Source organism: Macrobrachium rosenbergii, chromosome 40 (assembly GCF_040412425.1).
Source record: "Macrobrachium rosenbergii isolate ZJJX-2024 chromosome 40, ASM4041242v1, whole genome shotgun sequence".
Classification (NCBI taxonomy): domain Eukaryota; kingdom Metazoa; phylum Arthropoda; class Malacostraca; order Decapoda; family Palaemonidae; genus Macrobrachium; species Macrobrachium rosenbergii.
Window position 1 is genome coordinate 11,385,643 of NC_089780.1, and position 6,483 is coordinate 11,392,125.

Consider the following 6,483-nt stretch of genomic DNA (forward strand, 5'->3'; position numbering starts at 1 on the left):
TTACAAATTTACAGTCAGTTATTCACGGTGAAATTAATAACTCGCATCTCGTGATGATTTACAAATGTCGCAAATTTTTATTTTTCTTTCCTCATATATATTTTCTGAATACGTTTATAACTTAGATTTTCTCAAGGCAACTTCCTTCACCAATTTACAAATTTACAGTCAATTACAACACGCTGAATTAACAACTCGATTGACTGTCCACAGAAGTCCATTTTTTCACTCCCACCACTCGCTCTCAGGGGGCTCAATACTCATAATTAATTGAATACTTCAGGGAACGACACTTGCCCAGGTAGCGCACTCAGCGAGTGACGAGTGCCGACTGTAGGCAGCAGCAACAGGCAGGTTGAGAACTTTTGAGTTGCGTGAGGGGGATGCGTTGTGGCTTTATATATGCTTATAACGTAAGGCGCCTTTGGATGTGAATATGCGCGCGCAGCGTCTATCTGCCCGACTCTCTATCTGTCTAAATATACGTGATTTGAACCCCTGCGTCGGTTCTCGAAAAATTTTTTGTGGTATAGTTATGGTTTATGCTTTGCACTGTGCCATGATGTATGGTGCTCAGTACGGGTGAGATCAATATACAGTGTGTATATATATACACATATATACATACATACATACATACATACATACATACATACATACATATATATATATATATATATATTATATATATATGATATATATATATATATATATATATATGTATATGTAATACGTATGTGCACAGACAGACATGTATGTAGGTACAGTATGTGTATGTGTATATATATGTGTATGTGTGTGTGTGTTTGTCTGTATATATACATACGTGCATATGTATATGTATATATATATATTATATATATATATATATATATATATATATATATATATATATATATATATATATATATATATGTGTATATAGAATCTACTGGTCACTTTTTACCAGATACATATATAATTTTAATAGCCACAATGGCTATTACTATTACACATATACAGTATATATACATACTATATATATACATATACATATATTACTACTTACACTGAAAGAGATCTATGGCACGTATCAAGACATCGCCCTTGGGACAGTCATTCATCAGCGTTTAAGAAAAGCAACTTTACGAATCCCCTGAGTTGATAACATACTCAGCATTGCAAATCACCAGCGTGGAACCCTATCACTCCCTAATAACCCATCTGTTATACCCGTGTCCTCGTTAACGAGAGTTTTAGCACTTCTGTTAATACGTCGCCAAGTACGGGCGTAGGTTATAATGATGGTAATCAGTGACTCGGTAATATCGACTTACAATGAAGCGGCAAACGGTTCTATTCCTCCCCCCCCCCTCTTTATTGTTCAGGATGATAATCAGGTACAATATTACCATCATCACACTACTGTACTTCCTCCGATCGTTTAGTAGAGATAATTTCTCTCTCTCTCTCTCTCTCTCTCTCTCTCTCTCTCTCTCTCTCTCTCTCTCTCTCTCCAATCGTTTAGTAGGGATGTCGGGAAATTTTTTATTCAGAAAATAATTCTACTTCACAGCAGGGCGTAGGGCTCTCTCTCTCTCTCTCTCTCTCTCTCTCTCTCTCTCTCTCTCTCTCTCTCTCTCTCCAATCGGTAAGTACGGATGTCGGGAAATTTTCTATTCAAGACAATAATTCTATTTCATAGCAGGGCGTATCTCTCTCTCTCTCTCTCTCTCTCTCTCTCTCTCTCTCTCTCTCTCTCTCTCTCTCTCTCTCCAATCGTTTGGTAAAGATGTCGGGAAATTTTCTATTCAGACAATAATTCTACTTCATAGCAGGGCGTCTCTCTCTCTCTCTCTCTCTCTCTCTCTCTCTCAACAACAGGTATAGGCTCCAAGTTCTCTTAGGCATATATTTTTTCCATATTTCCAGTAATCAAAAGTTAAGAACCTGAGTGAGCTATATATTTTCTTTATTAAGGAAAGTGACCTACGTTTACTGAACGGCGCTAACAGAATAATTCATCAGGAATTTCCATGTTTTAAGCTTTTGAACACAATCTTATACACGTTCGTTACGAGCTCCTCCGTAAGTGTAATCAATGGCAAAATTCTCGAACAGTGATAGACCAACTGAAAAATCTCCTCGGCGTATGAGATACAGAAATGCTGGAAGATAAATCACTGCCTTTCATTTTGGAAGAAATTAAAACCACCCGCGCCTACGGGAACACTAATCAGGCCTATTGTTATTTTCACTACTTGCAGCTATTAAAGTAAAGGCGTATGGTAATTATTATCGAATTGAACTGAATATAGAATTCAGGCACTGGGACCTATGAGGTCATTCAGCGCTGAAACGGAAACTGACAGTAGAAGGTCTGAAAGGCGTAACAGGAGGAAAACCTTATAGCAGTTGCACTATGAATCAGCTGTTAGGAGAGGGTGGAAATTAAGATGGAAGAGAGAGAATATGAAGGGAGGTACAGTAAAAGGAGCGAATGGGGTTGCAGCTTAGGGCCTAAGGAAGGTACACTGCAAAGAACCTTAAGTAAATAAGCACTGATCTCGAATTCTCTGTTATGGGAGATTCACACTATTTTTGACAGAACAGCGGTGACTGCGCCCATACAGACGACAGATTTTGCCTCTAAATATAGTTTTAAATTGATTTGTCGCATTTTGTTACTGGCTACTTCTTTGCTTCCTCCTCGATTTTTCTTATAATCTTAATAAAAAGTTACTGTATTATAATATTATACGTACAACGATTAAAAGGTCATGATAATTTTATGTGGCGTTTGTACTATTAGGGGAAAATGTCACAATATTATGTAAGTCGTAATTTTTTCTCTCCTTGATGACATCAGATTTTTATATTGGCTATTAGCTTGTTTAAAATATATATATATATATATATATATATATATATATATATATATATATATATATATATATATATATATATATATATATATATATATATATATATATATATAAAGGAAACGTACTGAGTACCTGATTAATTCAGGATTATGATTTCTTGACATGAGGATATATTAATTTTTCATTTAACCCTCTTTAACACTAATTATATTACGGACGCATGACAATACAATCTGATACGTTATGATGTTTATTAAGAACAATCAACGGCGCAGAAGCCGGCACGAGATATGCTTGTAACTCGTGTGCTATTTTTTATATTATTTCTAGGGAAATTTAATTGAACCCTCAGGTGATACCGGTAATCGCCTCAATCAGCATTTAATAAAAGTTTTTTTATGTAACTACATAACGTTTTTGCTTTTTTGTGGCTTTAAATCTTGGATAAGTAGTTATAATTTCCATCTGCCATTTATTTACATATATAATTTTCTTTCTCTGGGAACACGTTCTCTGTAGCTGAATTTATTTGTCAGTGACCTCAAGAATTAAACAGATGTGTTTTATATTTTCCCCACAAAAGTTTCTAAGCTGTCTAATACGACTCAACAAACATAAGGTCTTTGATATCTGCATGTTCAAATCTATGCAATGTGGCAAACTTTCCCGCTGGAGTTCACAAACTTCACGTAGTTTCTAAAATGAGAGGCAGATTAAAATCTACTTTTTACGCGGCGATTCTTTGTTCATCAGGTTTAAAATGACACCTGAAATATTACTTTAATGAGGTGAAATCTATTCACTCCCGCTTCAGGTGAAAATGGACGTCGCTATCACATCACTTCCGGTACCTGCGCTAACGGGTCCTGAAACAATCTCTCTCCAGCGGAAGAGACTGAGGTACAATCTCTCCAGCGGAAGAGATTGTGGTATTTCCTCATTTATCCTTAACTCTCCTTAGCAAGGTTTCCCGTCTCGTTCACACGTGTTAGCACATCTTGCGCAGTGACTTTTTCATAATATACCTTTGAATGACATTTAACACCTGACAATCATTGAACCCTGAATCTTTTACTTGTAAGATGGTCGACCTCGTCTGTCAGGTTTCGACATTCTGCTTGCAGTTTTTTCCTTAAAGATGATGAAAAGTCAAACTATTGTGGCTCGAGGAACAAAACCTTGAGAGACTTTGGCACAAGCAAAAAGTGTATCACGATGACCTGGTTAAATAGAGAGAGAGAGAGAGAGAGAGAGAGAGAGAGAGAGAGAGAGAGAGAGAGAGAGAGAGAGAGAGAGAGAGAGACTGTCATAATAACAGTACCCAAAGGACGATGACCTTTGATTGTCAAAACCAAAATGTTGCTGACCCACTGCAAAGTAAAATCGACCCTATTGTTGTGTTCATAGAGGCTAAATTCATTATCTTCTCTTATTTGGGTGCTGTGTTCAACTTTTCGACAAGTGAAAAAGTTAGCATTTATTTTTTTGCGCAGTGAATAAGACTACAGTTTCAGTGCTGCTATAAAACTTAGGTTATTTCAAGACAGAATTCTTATATGCCGTTATTTCATAAGCCTTCAAGCATCCACACTTCAATGAGATTAATTAAATTACAATGTTGATAGATACTTTCTATCATTACTGATTTTTTCTGTCTCAGGAGAAAGTCGAATAATTAAAATAAAAAAAAAATCAACTGCAAGCGACGATCAATGTGGTTTAAAAAATAAACTTCTAAACGTTTCAAGTAGTTTGAAACACTAAAAGTTATACTGTAGCATTTACAAATGGGTGCATCGATACGTACAAACGAAAAATACGTTATCGGTGACTAAGACTTAAATTATTTTGGAGGAACAAAACCATTTATAGCATTAAATATATAAGAAAATTTTTCTCATGTTCCTTAACATTAAAATTAAGAGGGATTAATATAATCTGCAAGTTAGTAGATGTCTGACTGAAGCAAAATAAAAACAATAATAAAATTCTCATGAGTAGTTTCCCAGACAGTGTTGAGTTTGCAAGAGAAACGAATTGTTTCTCTTGCAAACTCAACATTGTCTCGCGTTGTATATCTACTTCAACGTAATTCGAAAGGTGCCATTAAGAAGGGAGTGACGGAATGCGCTTAAGTCAAGATAAGGAAGGTAGCTGATATCATGTAAAGAGAAACAATGGAGTGCTGCGAGGCCTTTCGACTTGTCGTCCTTTACTTCGTGGACCTTGTCTTTTTATATATATATATATATATATACATGCCCACTTACTAGGAAAACTGGCCTCTTAGTTATGGGGAACTCGGACTTTCACACAAGGTTCTTTGTTCTCCAACTTTCTATTTAGTCGAATAATACGATTACCTCATAAAAAAGGAAATGCCTTCTACTCGCTATTAACAATATTATTACTGTTATAAGTACAGAGCAGCGCGTGCTTTAGATGCAATAGGATATGGAAAATTACCTCAGAATTTCTTAGGTCAAAGACTGAGCGAGATCTCTGCAAGAAGACTAGCCCAGTGAAAAAGAGAAAGCCGCGGTACAAGCAAGCGCATGAATACAAGCAAGCCTTGTTTGGAGACGCCAATGAATGAATCACCAAGCACAGAAAAAGTCAGACACTTCCCAACTCTCTCTCTCTCTCTCTCTCTCTCTCTCTCTCTCTCTCTCTCTCTCTCTCTCTTTCTTTCTCCGTTTGACCAACATACAGTGGGACCCCTCAGCTTGAGAATTTATGAAGCAATCAGCCATAGGAGAGCCTTCCCTCTCTCTCTCTCTCTCTCTCTCTCTCTCTCTCTCTCTCTCTCTCTCTCTCTCTCTCTCTCTCTCTCTCTCTCTCTCCAGGACATAGGCAGAGGATGGAAGGCAAATCCTAACGGATATTTTGCCGCAAGCAAATGCCACCTACAGGCTATTTCACAGCATTCGTCATGCAACCTGGAGGGCCAATGATGACACTGATTGCGCGATTTAGTCCCATTCCTGACCTGATGTGAGTTCAAGTGAGTCAGCTTTGTCGTGTAAACCTTATCGCAGGTCAAGCTTAGCCAGCGCTGAACTTTCTTCCGGAACTGACTGAAAACGTACAATAATATTCGTTCCAGGAAGCATCACGTTAATGACAGGTATTTTTTAAAACTGTTTGAAATACGTTCTAGGAAACATTATGTTAATGACACGTATTCTTAGGAACTGACTGAAAACGTACAATAATATTCGTTCTAGGAAGCATCACGTTAATGACAGGTATTTTTTATTTTTAAAATTGTTTGAAATACGTTTTAAGAAACATTATGTTAATGACACGTATTTTTTAATTTTTTCAGCATAGGTTCCACGAAGCATTACGTTAATGACAGGTATTTTTTAAAACTGTTTGAAATACGTTCTAGGAAACATTATGTTAATGACACGTATTTTTAAAAATTTTCAGCATAGGTTCCACGAAACATTATATGTTAATAATAAGTATTTATACAGCTGTTCGACATAGGTTCTATGGAACATCATGTTAATGACGTATCTTTAAAACTGTTCAAAATACGTCCTACGATACATGTTTATGACAAGTAACTTTTTCAAATTGTTCAACATACGTTCCGTGAAACATAATGATA